The sequence below is a fragment of the Periplaneta americana genome, chromosome 11, assembly GCF_040183065.1.
Source record: "Periplaneta americana isolate PAMFEO1 chromosome 11, P.americana_PAMFEO1_priV1, whole genome shotgun sequence".
Lineage (NCBI taxonomy): Eukaryota > Metazoa > Arthropoda > Insecta > Blattodea > Blattidae > Periplaneta > Periplaneta americana.
The window spans coordinates 27,349,161-27,363,815 of record NC_091127.1 but is presented as its reverse complement, the minus strand read 5'-3'; the positions used below and the strand labels follow the sequence as shown (position 1 = coordinate 27,363,815).

Genomic DNA, 14,655 nt, shown 5'->3' with positions numbered 1-14,655 from the left:
TTCATATTCTCAAAACTATTGAACGTATCAAAAAACTAATTTGACAAAACTTGCTCGCATTGACTTGATACATCACCTCTGTGAATTAATGTAACCCTGTATAGAGATTGTTACACAATGTTTCCAATCTTTTCCAGATTCCATTTTTTTTTTTGCAAATGTCCATTCTCGAATAAATACAAATAAATCGTTTCCTCATGTACTGGATATAGTATATGTGTCACTTAAGTTCATTCTCGCTCATCTTCAACAATAACCCAATGCGATATTTATCTAAAGACCATTAAGTTTCACATTACTTCATAAATTCATAATCCTTATAACAGTAGGAAGGGAACGAGCGAAAGAGTCCATTCTGTGTAGGTTGATGGTAATGATAAATTAATATAAAGCAATTTGATTGTACACGTTTTGCATCCTTCGCTCACGCACGACCCTAATAAAAGCTGTTTCCATCTTCCTGATCACCCACAGGTTACGATTTCTCTTAAATTGTTAGGTGACGTAACACAGGGTGTAGTTGTCATTGATGGGCCGGTAGCGTATCGCCATGGAAACCCGTTTGGACACGGTGTCTCCACTTCTCCCATTCCCAGAGTCCGGAAGTGTATCACACCGTGCCTGTACCCGGCTGTCGACCCCTCTTCTTCTCTCCTGATATCTTGGATGCCGAGGAAATGTGTTATACCGAACACTGTAGCTTGTCTAGACCAGTGGTATTCAACCTTTTTTCTCCTCGTACCCCTAGAGACACTTTTACACTCAAACTTGTACAGGGACATCATTTTATTTTTACTTGCATTTTTATTATACCTGCATTTCTGAATGTACTTCACTCCCACTCCTTCACTAATGTCCTTGCTCCCGTCAGACACACTAACTTACGGCCGCTGTTGCGTTCGAAGTCTTCAAGCAGTGAAGTAAACACTGCAGTGTATAGTGTGTTTCAGAAATATGATTGCGTTTTCTATAGAAGAAAGAACCTATATTAATAATATCGTACTAAAAAATTATATTGAAGAAACGATAAATTCAGTTTCAGAGGATATGCTTCAAAATGTTTTTAATAATATGCGTAAAGAATTGAAGCCTGCATTGTAATGAACGGCAACCATTTTCAGCAACTTGTTTAAAAATTCATATTAGCTTATTTTGAATTGAGGTGGCTAGAAGCAAAGGAATGCTAGTGACATTTGTAATAACATGAGTTAAGTGCATCCAGTGTAAGCTGAAGTATCTAAAATTTTAGTGGCAAAGGGATATTTTAATCGTATCACACATTAAAATTTAAATAAAAATTTCACCGGTTTTACGAAAGCTTAAATATTTAATCCCAATTTTCTCAAAAGTAACTTAAGTGCACTTACAGCCCTTTACTTATGACCCCCTCAATTTAAATGCACTCTCTATATTGTATGTTAATATCAATAATTAATATGCTAAATAAAGTAGACATTAGATAACAAACATAGTCACCTAAAAAGTTGAGTTTTTAGAAAAAAAATGTTACTACTCTACTGTATTTTGATAAATTCCGTAAAAGTGATAATCAAACTCAATATCGTATTTCCCTACAACATAAATGGATACACTACTTTTCTCTCCTTCTATACCTAGTAAAATGATTTGTTTACATATTGCACTAGTAACATCAAACTCCTGTAATGGAAGGGGGCAAAACAGTGTTTCCGAGTATAGTCAGGTTAATGTTAAAAATGTTTGTAAAAATAAAGTGATGCCCCTGTACCTCCGAAGTTGTTAATTCAAGTTATACATAACTACATCCAAACTTAATTCAACTCAACGATTTATTAATTATTAAATCACCTAATTTTAAACTATAAAAGAGAGATTCTTGCTATTAAATAAGTAATTAAAGAACAAAATTACAGATATCATAGCAAAGAAAAGTTTTCATATTATAAAGGGTGATTCACGAGGATTTACTGTCACGGAGCTTATTTCCGAAGGCATTCTGAGCAAAAAAATGTCATATAAACATTTATGCTCGACCATGCCGAAATGTAGTAATTATACACCTGGTAGCAGCCCTGGAATGGACCTCATTAAAGTACACCTATTCATTAAAGTTCAGGTTTTCCACCAATCAGAAAGCAATATGATAGCGCAAGTATCGATTATTCTCGGATATGCAATCGAAAAACAACTAGCGAAACGTCACGGAGGCTGGAAATCCAATACTGTCGCAGAAGGTTATGTTCTGTTACTATAATAATTAGCGTTAATTGTAAATAATATTCAAATAAATTCAATTTGTCATCTCGTTTTTCAATGTCTAAATCAATTTCCAGGTTATATCAAGATTAATGTTCATTTTACTCTCTAGATAATATCAAGGTCAATGACATTTGTTTCTCGGAAAAAATCAATACTTTCGCGTCTGCACACATCTCACAATTTACGAGATATTGCACAAGGTCACTTCCGCTCCCCAGTCAGATAAGAATAATATGAATACTTGTGAATAATTTCAAGTTGGAAATATGGTCGAGCATAAAAAGTCGTATGAAACTTGCCTATAATGGTAATTAAGACGCTCGTATGAAAATTATGAAACAAGCATGCGCTCGTTTCATAAACATACTCGCGTCTTAATTACTACCATTATAGGCTCGTTGCATAATCTACTATTGTCATAATCTCAATATTTTCGAAGTTACACTAATTTGAAGTTGTTTGTAAAATACTATTATGCTTTACTTTTAAGGGTAAAAGAATATTACAAATAGAGAATGATCAGAAAGAGGAAAAGAAATTGGCTGGGTCACAGGTTGGGAAGAAACGTATCTTCTGAAGGATGCACTGAAAGGAATGGTGAACGGGAGAAGAGTTCGGGGCAGAAGAAGATATCAGATGATAGACGACATTAAAATATATGGATCATATGAGGAGACACATTGGAAGGCAGAAAATAGGAAACACTGGATAATGCTGGGTTTGCAGTGAAAGACCTGCCTTTGGGCAGAACACTGAACGAATAAATATATATCATAACCGAAGATAAATAAATTATATCACTGATATGACAAATCATTTTATATTAGACTACTTACGTAATTATACCCAAAATGCAACAACCACCAATGGATGGGTGAGTGAGTCAGTGAGTGAAAAGTAAACAAGTTGGTTAGGAAGATTGGTAGGTTGATTAGGTGATCGGTAGAATTGGGTGGTTGGTAGATGAGTAAGTATAAACGTTGGTGTATGGATTGGTGATGGAAAAAACCATTCCCTCAGCTAGTACAAATCTGAAGATTCTCTCCAGGATCAAACTGCATTCTCCTTTGGTAAAAAGCTGTCAGCTGAGTCAGCAACGGCTAAGTCAAGTTCATCAGTACGGGTAATTGTGCTCCTGCCTTCTATTTGTGGTCACATCACTGTGGCATTGATCGTTGTAGGGATGATTGTATGTGAAGAAATCATGGAATGAAGGCAAGAGAAACGCTAATGTTCAGAGAAAACTTGCCCCAACGCTTTTCTTGTCAACTGCAAATTGCGCTAGGATTCACTGGTACTTGAACTGAGGTTTTATGTGTGTGAATCTTTGGATTATTAGTAATTTTGCTAAGAATGCTTCTTTGAGAAATCCTGAGCAGGAAGGAACGCTATTGTAAGGAGTATTATATTGAATTCGTCTGAAGAGAATTACTGTGATCATGAATAGGTCTTGAACCCGTGTGAATGCCATCACCACTATGAGCATTATGTTATGTGAAACCATCTGAATATAAATCACAAAATAAACTGCATGTGTGAACCCGATAAATGTAGTTGCTATAGTAACTAGCATATATTGGACCTGCCTGAGTATAACCACTGTGCTAATTGTCATAGGATTGTGAACAAAAGTGAACATTTTTTAATATTTTCTTTATTTATTTTACGACGCTGTATCAACATCTAGGTTATTTAGCGTCTGAATGAAATGAAGGTGATAATGCCAGTGAAATGAGTCCGGGGTCTACCACTGAAAGTTACCCAGCATTTGCTCGTATTGGGTTGAGGGAAAACCCCGGAAAAAACCTCAACCAGATAACTTGCCCCGATCGGGATTCGAACCCGGGCCACCTGGTTTCGCTGCCAGACGCGCTGACCGTTACTCCACAGGTGTGGACAACCTTTTTGAATATAATTGCCGTGATATACGTTTTATATAAGAATATTTATTGAATGAGTTTCCGTCAAAATGATTTATCAATATTTAAAACAACAACAACAAATATTTAGACATATAAATAATACATTGAAGTTAATAATATGTTGCTAACGTTTTCGCCTATTTAGGCATCTTCAGGCATATATTCAAAATATTTCATTTGGTACATTGAACATTTTTTACTGATATTGGCATATTAATTAAAGAAATAATTAAACAATTCCATAACAAACATATTAAAACAATACATTGAAATTAAATAAAATGATAGTTGTGTTGTAGTTTCTATTTCGCCATATAATATAGTGTAAAGGTTGGTAATGTTGTGATATGAGTAATATTGTGATAGTTCTTTTTGAGAATTTATTACAATTTTACTGAGCGAGAGAAAGATCGGTTTTTTTTTTTTTTTTTTTTTGCGTCAACGTATTAAGGGAATTTTCGTGGACAAGTTTCTGCACAAAACTCATCAGTCTCTCGCTCAGTGAAATTGTAATAAATTCTCAAAAATTACTATCATAATATTACGAATCTTTACCCTACATCTGTCATTTTCTGTATTACCTCTAAAAGCTCTCAATTTCCTACACCCCCAACCTAATCCATGCAAAACCAATTCCAGCATTTCTGTCACATATCGTTATGTATGGGTCTTCATTCCATACAGCTTTAACTTACCTGTAATTTTGTAGTGAAGTTTTGCCATTCATGTAACTAAACATTTCTTGGTTTTTATATCGTTACATCTTTGTCTTATAATATTCAAAACATTATTTTCACTTTCATGATTTTCTCTTAATAGTTGTCCCAGACCAATCCTGTAAAGTTAATTTTTTTTAAGTGACTATTACACTCTTACTACGTCATACTACTTTTGACCAATAAAACGGTACGAAAGGACGTATTTCAACCAATCATGGCTGCTTATCGCACAATTTTATCGCGCCCCTAGCATTTGTTTAATTTTATCGCGTCCCTAGCATTTGTTTAATTTTATCGCGTCCCTAGCATTTGTTTCTATGTTTGCCAACATTTGAAACTGCGTTGGTCTGGACGTCAAAAATATATATAAAATTACAAACCACTCCAGTCGATGCACAGCAGTTTCAAATATTATTATGCACACGTCCAATATAACATCAATTGAACCACCAACCACATTCAAATTTGAAAATTGTACATTCAGTAATTATTCCTTTCAAAATTATTCATTCGGAAATTCTGAATAAGTTGAATACACCATGTAGGCCTAAATCAACGAGTTCCACTTCTATTACGCACACGTCCAATATAACATCAATTGAACCACCAACCACATTCAAATTTGAAAATTGTACATTCAATAGTTATTCCTTTTAAAATTATTCATGTTTATTTTTTATGTCATCGTCGTTAATTAAAACTTTTCTAACACTTGTGTATATTAGTTAGGTTATGTTATAGCTTCTGCTCTGAGAGGATAAAATGAACTTCTGCTATATGATATTATGGATAGTCACGTATCAGAGATTCTTTAATATTAAGATTTATTGAATAGTAATCATTACAGTGTCTGTATGAAGACACTACTGCCATCTAGCATGCATCTAGCGTAATATTTGTAATGTTGAGATGGTACAATAATACATTTGAAGACAGTTGTATTTTCGTAAGTCAATTAATATTTTATTGTATTGGAGTACTTCGTTACTTCTAATCTTTATATACTTTCTTCTAATCGTGTAATAGTCAATTAAATCCCACTCGAGTTTTGATTTTCTCTAGATAAATCAAAACGTCTAGTGAGATTACTGTTGATAAAAAAAATTATTCTATTGCCATCTGTTATAAATCTTACCATTTTCGTTTTATTTCATTTCTAAAATTCTAAAAAAAAATTTTGCTATTCTTATCATAATTTCTCCCCTACTGTTACACCTACCACATCACAACATTGCTGATCTCCTGGGCGCCGAACTGAGAAATTGTAAAACTCGTTTACAATATGAAGAGTCCACTGCAAGAATGATTGATGTCATTTGGAATACATTTTGCAGGAGAAGCAATTGAAAGTTTGAAATGCTTAGCGCTCAAAGCTTAACTGTGATTACTGGACAATGACTATCAGTGTTAACGCCATATAACTCTCTATGTACATTCTATATGTCTTAAGTTATGCATTGACAGTCTTGGTTCATTTTCGACAAGAAAGTGACATCCATCATTCTTGCAGTGGACTCTTCATATGTATCTTTTATTATATCAATTTTCTCCCAACTATTAATATAGTATAGTGCCCCCATATCTCAGTGCCATAGAACATTCTGTAGTCCACATCTGTGGAGTAACAGCGCGTCTGGCCCTGGTTCGATTCCCGGTCGGGGCAAGTTTCCTAGTTGAGGTTTTTTTCCGGGGTTTTCCTTCAACCCAATATGAGCAAATGCTGGGTAACTTTCGGTGCTGGACCCCGGACTCATTTCACCGGCATTATCACCTTCATCTCATTCAGGCACTAAATAACTTAAGATGTTGATAAAGCGTCGTAAAATAACCTACTAAAAAAACATTCTGTATACTCAATTCAGAGTTATGTCAATGTTTGGTATTTTAGCTAGGCACATATTTATTGCTAACAATACATTCCCACCGTTCAGTGGATATAAGCATCAAACCAGAAACGCGACTGAAAGGCACATATTTTAAGACTTCCCGAAAATGAGGATGAACTGTAAACCCAGACGACACCAAGATATTGTAAACTCTCAGCATGAATTCTCTTGAAATTGGTAAAAGGCCAATAGGCGTCAACCTAAGAGGTGGGTGATAATCAGCAAGTGTTGAACCCGTCTGAATACGATCACAGTTGCGTCAGTATGTGTGAACCGATACCTGGAATTGTCTTTTAGTATCCAGTCTTTCAGTTACGTGGGAGTGGGGGACGAAAAGCATATAGACTCAAGTAGTGTGGTGAAAGTGTTGGAAGGGAAATAGTGGCGGCTCGTGGCATTCCTAGGACGCCTGGAGAGTGGATGATTGTGTGTGCGGTCTCAAGGCCCAAGGTCCGCCTCCAAGCCAGCTCGCCTGCTTGCTTGTCTGCGAGGTGTTGACGGACGCCAGATCTGTTCGGAGTCGTGCGCGTACACCAAGTATTGCAGAAATCCGGTGACATACACGAGTGACTAGTGGTTGTGCGGCCAAGTCAAGAAGCTTTCAGTGAGTGTCAACTTTGTGAATTGGTGTGATAGGTTTCTTTTCAATAGCGAGCGGATTTTTGTGTAGAATTTCGGTTCGTTTCCAGGCTTTGACAATCCGTTCTCCTGAATTTGTGTTATTTTCTTCGAGTGTTTATTCCGCTTTTGGATCATCCTATTTTTTTTTTTCATTGCAGTTTAGTTATAATTTTTGTCCTGATTGTGTGTACACAGTAAATATCTTAAAGTGTGAAATGATTTTTTAAGTGTTGGACATATTATCTGCTAACTAGAGCCCGGATATGTGAAAACAAAGCAATACAAGATACACATGGAAGTAGGTCGAAGCGTTTGTTGAAAATCTGGCTTACATAACGTACTCCCAGTAAAATAGTGTCGTAACTCGAAAATTGTGATTTATAAAGATACTAGTGGCTTGTGCAGCAAATGCTGCAAACTAAGTTCATTAGATTTTCAAATAAAAATTTTTCAGATTTATTTTCAATGAAGAATACCAGACATTTTGAAAGTTATTTGCTTCCATAATAATGAAACATACTCCCTCTGAATGGTTGTTTTATGCCACGTACTTTTTCTTCAGTTTTTGAGTTACAACGCGAAAACGCAAGTAACAATGTCAGGACGATCAGTGGGTTTTTCATGTGGAAGTAAAGCAATAGCTATTTCAGGTCATTGCGGATTATAGGCGAAAGTTAAAAAAAATGTCATGTTTTCCATGCTTTCGAACAATATACACAGCATCTTGATATAGCTGCTGCATGTAGAGCTTTAAATGTACAGTACAGAGTAAAATCATTTTATTCTGCTAAGAGATCTTGCTGAAATGATCGGGAGACTACAAAATTTTCTAGGCCTCTTATTTTATCAGTAAGTAATACCTTTTGGTGTTTCCTTAGGAACTGAAATTTTTGCGCTCTCTCGAACCAATACTGAAGAGACTGACCTATATAAATATCTACATCACACTGCCATTATGTATATGAAAAAGACCCAACCCCACTTAATTAATAACTATAAAAATATTATTATCTTACGTAAGTTTTGTAGTTATATATATATAATAGCCGCCACTCAGTAAATTTATAGAAATGAAGATCTAATTTAAGATATTCTCTACATCTGCTTACGTAACACCGAAACGTTTCACTTTCATATCATCAATATAGCATTAATATGTATAATTGATGAAAATAATGACATTAACTATAATAATATTTAATTTCTAATGGTAATAATGTCATCAAACCACCTCACGTTTTGTAGATTTTAATATCCGATACACAGCTGTACTCAGAAAATTACACACCACAGAATCAGACCTGTAAATTATTTTCTTAGTCTTAAAGTTTTTAATGACCAATTATGATATTTATTTCTGTATCGATTTAATTCGGTAATAAACCTAATATAATTTATTTAACTGAATTGAATTTCAACTCTAAATATGTCAGCAATCCTGCAGGTCATGGCCTTCATGTAATAGCCTATTGTTTATTGTAGTGTGTTTGTGTTTTGTTTTATTCTGAAAAGCCATTATTTTTCAAAACTGACGACAGATGAATTTTGGAAAATAAGAAAATGATGTAAGAAAATTAACATTTCACTGAAAACTACTATTTTTCTGAAAAACTGTGCGTTCCAAGCTTCAAAATGAGGGATCAATTATTGAAATCCGTTCAGTCGTTTTTCGGTAATTTCCTTTACCAGTTCAAATTATATAAATATAGATGTTATTTCCTAATAAAATACTGATGTAAAAATATTGTAATAAACTGGTACCAAAACTTGGGATAATTTACTATTTTATTAGTCGAATTTCATACCTTCAGCTAGTAAAACAGCGTTGAAAATAATTTACGAAAGTAATGCATGATTTTCGACTTACGATGGTATTTTACTGGGTTTGCGATATTACTAGTAAAGAAGACGGTGCATTTATTTTGTTTTCTGCTTTTTCAGTTTGTAAAGACATTCATTTTAAGATTTTCCTAAAAATATTGTTTCTTTTTTACAAGTCGTTATCGAGACCCACATATAACAGAAATATAAAATAGTACAATTACCAGATTTACGCGCATTTTTCTTCTTGCAGCGTTTAAAGCCATTTAAATATTGAACAATTTATTGCCTCCCCGGCAACTTTCAGGATCATTCTCCTCTTATACACGTTCAACCGTAAGTAATGTCAGTAAATTCAAAGGTTTATTCCTTGAGATATTTCAAATAAAAAAGTTAAGTACAATTTCGCTCGTTTTTGTTTTGTTTTCGAGAAAAATTACTTTATATGAAACATTTCATAGCGTATTTTGGGAAAGCTACTGAATTAATCTCCAATATGCTCAGTCAGTTTAAGAGAACAGTGTATTATGATAATAAATTATTGAAAGAATTTTATTTTTGTCCTCCAAATGTGCATAAATTTGATCTGAACAAAAGTAACTTTTCGTTCTGAAGAGGAATTTTGAAACATTACATTTGTTCGGATAACATTTCTGCACATTTAAAGGACTTTTCATAAAGTAAACTTTGGAAGGGAAATATCAGTAGAAGTGTGCATTTGCTAATGGAAATTTTAAACCATTTTACTCCGCCGAAATACTCATTTATATGCTCATTTCAATACGTGTAAATTCTACAGCAGGATATAAATTTTTATTTAAGAATAATAGTTCATAATTCCGGGCTCTGGTGGCAACTGATATTTCGACTAGAAAACATAAATAGTTTTAAAATGTGTTGTAATTTATTTTTTGACATTAATACTTGCTCGCATTTTTACGTCAATCGAATATATTTTATTCTTAATCGTGGACAAGTTAAAATATGAATTGCCGTAGTTTTTTTAAATATTTCAATTTGGTATTTTACGACGCTTTATCAACTGTTACGGTTATCTAGCGTCTGAATAAGATGAAGATGATAATGACAGCGAAATGAGTCCAGTGTCCAGCGCCGAAAGTTCCCCAGTATTTTCTGTTGATAGATTGAGGGAAAACTCCGGACAAATCTCAACCAGGTAATTTGTCCAAACCAGGATTTGAACGTAGGTCCGCTCGTTTCACGGTTAAACGTGCTGTTATTCCACAGCGGTGGACTCCGAAGCTGTGGTGCAATCATGGTATAACTTATTTGTACAATTATACTTCCCTTCTTTTAGACGTCTAATTAATGTTTGTAACATACCTACAAAAACAACTGTAGTGGAAGTAGTGACAATTTTATATCCTCACTTTATACCACAGATTTAACTACAATTTAAATATTTTTGTCCACATAATACGTACTGTTTGTATCACAGATGTCTGAGAGGGCCAAAAACTTTACTATTAATTGCGATAATATAATAATTGTAAATTAAATCCCGAAAAGACAAAGTATATGATTATGTCTCGTGACCAGAATATTGTACAAAATGGAAATATAAAAATTGGAGATTCATCTTTCGAAAAAATTAAAATATCTTGGAGCAACAATAACAAATATAAATTACACTCGGGAGAAAATTAAACGCAGAATAAATATGGGAAATTCCTGTTGTTATTCGGTTGAGAAGCTTTTGTCATCCAGTCTGCTGTCAAAAAATCTGAAAGTTAGAATTTGTAAAACAGTTACATTACCGGTTGTTCTGTATGGTTGTGAAACTTGGACTCTCACTTTGAGAGAGGAACAGATTAAAGATGTTTGAGAATAAGGTTCTTAGGAAAATATTTGGGGCCAAGAGGGATGAAGTTACAGGAGAATGGAGAAAGTTGCACAACACAGAACTGCATACATTGTATTCTTCACCTGACATAATTAGGAACATTAAATCCAGACGTTTGAGATGGGCAGGGCATGTAGCACATGGGTGAATCCAGAAATGGATGTAGAGTGTTAGTTGGGAGGCCGAAGGGAAAAAGATTTTTGGGGAGGCCGAGACGTAGGTGGCAGAATAATATTAAAATGGATTTGAGGGAGGTGGGATATGATGATAGAGTCTGGATTAATCTTGTACAGGATAGGGACCGATGGCGGGCTTATGTGAGGGCGACAATGAACCTGCGAGTTCCTTAAAAGCCATAAGTAAGTAATATCATTATTATTTATTTCTTAAAAATTATCAGTAACATACGTTTTGTACGCGTTTCTTCATTTGAAACGGTATGAGATTATACATTGTGTATCCTGTTGTTCCACTTTTGTTATCTACAAGAGTTCGTGATAATTGGAAACTCTTGAAGGTCAGACTTTTTTTCGATGAATTTCAATTTAAACTATTTAGATCGTGACGTAACAATTCCATTTGACACCAAATACGTGATATGTTTCATACCTTGAGGTTAATAATCTTAGTTGTATATTATTACATTAATAACATTCTAGAAAGTGTAGTCACGGCTATGATCCGCGGACTCCAGGGTGTGGCCCACATGTTCCGCGTACTTTTCCATGTGTGGGCTCTACAGCACAGTAGGTGGCGCTGTATACGTAACCTTGGTGACTTTCAAATCTTTTGATACTCCGGGTTGTAAAATTCCATATCTATTATGTACAGGTACCTAATCATGAGGGCACAACTAGTTAATGCGTGGAGGACTCCGTTATGCTTATTCCACGTTACGATAGCTCCACCGTGTTTCGATCTAGTGTACTGTTAGTTAGAAATCAGTGTTACGGATGAAGCTATGCAAGAAGTAGAACGATACGTGGGTGGTCTTCCTTTATTGCTCAACATTTTGCGTTTCTGGCCTAATTTAGCGGACCTGTTTTATATTTACGGAAGGAAAGTCCAAGTTAAAATGCCATGCATGGTCACTGGGTACTTGTCCCTTTTATCATGTTTGGACTGTTGTGATAGACGGTGACCTTGTTCAATGCTTAGTTTTGCTACTTGTAAGTTATATGTTTAAAGTTTTATGAAAATCCTCAGAAGAATTAGATCGATACTGGTAAAAAGAATCGAACTTGAAATTATGTTTGGTGTTGTTGTGATGGTTGACATAATTAGGAACATTAAATCCAGACGTTTGGTCGGCCTGGTTGGCGCAGTTGGTTTAGCGCTGGCCTTCTATGCCCGAGGTTACGGGTTCGATTCCGGATCAGGTCGATGAAATTTAAGTGTGCTTAAATGTAACAGACTCATGTCAGTATATTTACTGGCATGTAAAAGAACTCCTGCGGGACAAATTTCAGACACACCGGCGACGCTGATATAACCTCGGCAGTTGCGAGCATCGTTAAATAAAACATAACATTTTTTTTTTTCCAGACGTTTGAGATGGGCAGAGCATGTAGCACGTATGGGTGAATCCAGAAATGCATATAGAGTGTTAGTTGGGAGACCGAAAGTAAAAAGATCTTTGGGGAGGCCGAGACGTAGATGGGAGGATAATATTAAAATGGATTTGAGGGAGGTGCGATTTGATGGTAGGGACTGGATTAATCTTGCTCAGGATAGGGACCGATGGCGGGCTTATGTGAGGGCGGCAATGAATCTCCGGGTCCCTTAAAAGCCATAAGTAAGTAAGGTGGTGGTGATGTGATGTTGCGGTTGATGATGATAAATATTATTATTATTACTTACTGACTGGCTTTTAAGGAACCCGGAGGTTCATTGCCGCCATCACATAAGCCCACCATTGGTCCCTATCCTGAGCAAGATTAATCCGGTCTCGACCATCATATCCCACCTCCCTCAAATCCATTTTAATTTTATTTCCCATCTACATCTCGGCCTCCCCAAAGGTCTTTTTCCCTCCGGCCTCCTAATTAACACTCTGTATATATTTCTGGTTTCCCCCGTACGTGCTAGATGTCCTGCCCATCTCAAACGTCTGGATTTAATGTTCCTAATTATGTCAGGTGAAGTATATAATGCGTGCAGCTCTGCGTTGTGTAACTTTCTCCATTCTCCTGTAACTTCATCCCTGTTAGCCCCAAATATTTTCCTAAGCACCTTATTCTCAAACACCCTTAATCTCTGTTCCTCTCTCAAAGTGAGAGTCCAAGTTTCACAACCATACAGAACAACCGGTAATATAACTGTTTTATAAATTCTAACTTTCAGATTTTTTGACAGCAGACTAGAAGACAAAAGCTTCTCAACCGAATAATAACAGGTATTTCCCATATTTATTCTGCGTTTAATTTCCTCCCCAGTGTCATTTATATTTGTTACTGTTGCTCCAAGATATTTGAATTTTTCCACCTCTTCGAAGGATAAATCTCCAATTTTTTATATTTCCATTTCGTACAATATTCTGGTCACGAGACATAATCATATACTTTGTCTTTTCGGGATTTACTTCCAACCCTATCGCTTTACTTCCTTCAACTAGAATTTCCGTGTTTTCCCTAATCGTTTGTGGATTTTCTCCTAACATATTCACGTCATCCGCATAGACAAGAAGCTGATGTAACCCGTTCAATTCCAAACCCTCTTTGTTATCCTGAACTTTCCTAATGCCATATTCTAGAGCAAAGTTAAAAAGTAAAGGTGATAGTGCATCTCCCTGCTTTAGCCCGCAGTGAATTGGAAAAGATTCAGATAGAAACTGGCCTATACGGACTCTGCTGTAAGTTTCACTAAGACACATTTTAATTAATCGAACTAGTTTCTTGGGAATATCAAATTCAATAGGCAGTCAGTACCATAATTATGAATTTTTATATAATAACACTGTGAACATGAGTGGGAGCGTGGTAGGATCGTGGTTAAGACGTAACGCTGCAAGCCGGAAGATCGCGGGTTCGATTCCTGATGGGATCATGGATTTTATTCCATCGATATGATCCTTCCAGCCGCTCTACGGCCATGGGGTGTCGGTTTCCTACACCGCCCATCGTCTGTTGCTGTTGTCAGAAAATTAAAGATTGAAACTGATCTGTGGCTACTATCCATCCTAGAAACATGATACTTTTATTACATTAAAATTAGAGTGAGAAATACAGGGACATAATTTTATTTTTACTTCAATTTGTATTGTACCTGAGTTTTTGAATGTACTTCACTCCCACCCCTTCTACTAAGGAAGTTCCAACTCCACACAGAACCAAGACCGCAGATAGTAAGCAGTACTGAGTTACTGAGTATAGTACGTTCCAGAAATATGTTCGAGTTTTCCAGTGACGAAAGAGCTTTCAATATTGAATCATATTTTCGCACAGGTACTGTCCGTTTGCCTACGTCGCATCCCGATTTCCCCCACCTGCTTCTGCTCGCCCCTCTGTAATAGCTGGGCTGTCTTAGCTCTTTTCTGAAAACATTAATTTCTCTTAGGAATTGGAAGTTTACGTAATATTATACAG

At 35.6% G+C, this 14,655-nt stretch overlaps 1 protein-coding gene across 11 annotated transcripts in view; it reads left to right on the top strand.

Moving 5' to 3' along the window:
- Positions 1 to 14,655, top strand: part of LOC138708889 (ensconsin-like) — a 674,766-nt gene that overhangs the window by 258,060 nt on the left and 402,051 nt on the right. The window contains exon 1 of one of the 11 annotated variants that reach the window (XM_069839171.1): positions 7,184 to 7,369. The exons of 8 other annotated variants lie outside the window; for them this stretch is intronic. The gene's annotated coding sequence lies outside the window, so the exon portion shown is untranslated. Of the gene's footprint in view, positions 1 to 7,183; positions 7,370 to 14,655 lie in introns of those variants that run through there. 2 more of the 11 variants (XM_069839174.1, XM_069839178.1) reach the window with 2 other exon arrangements.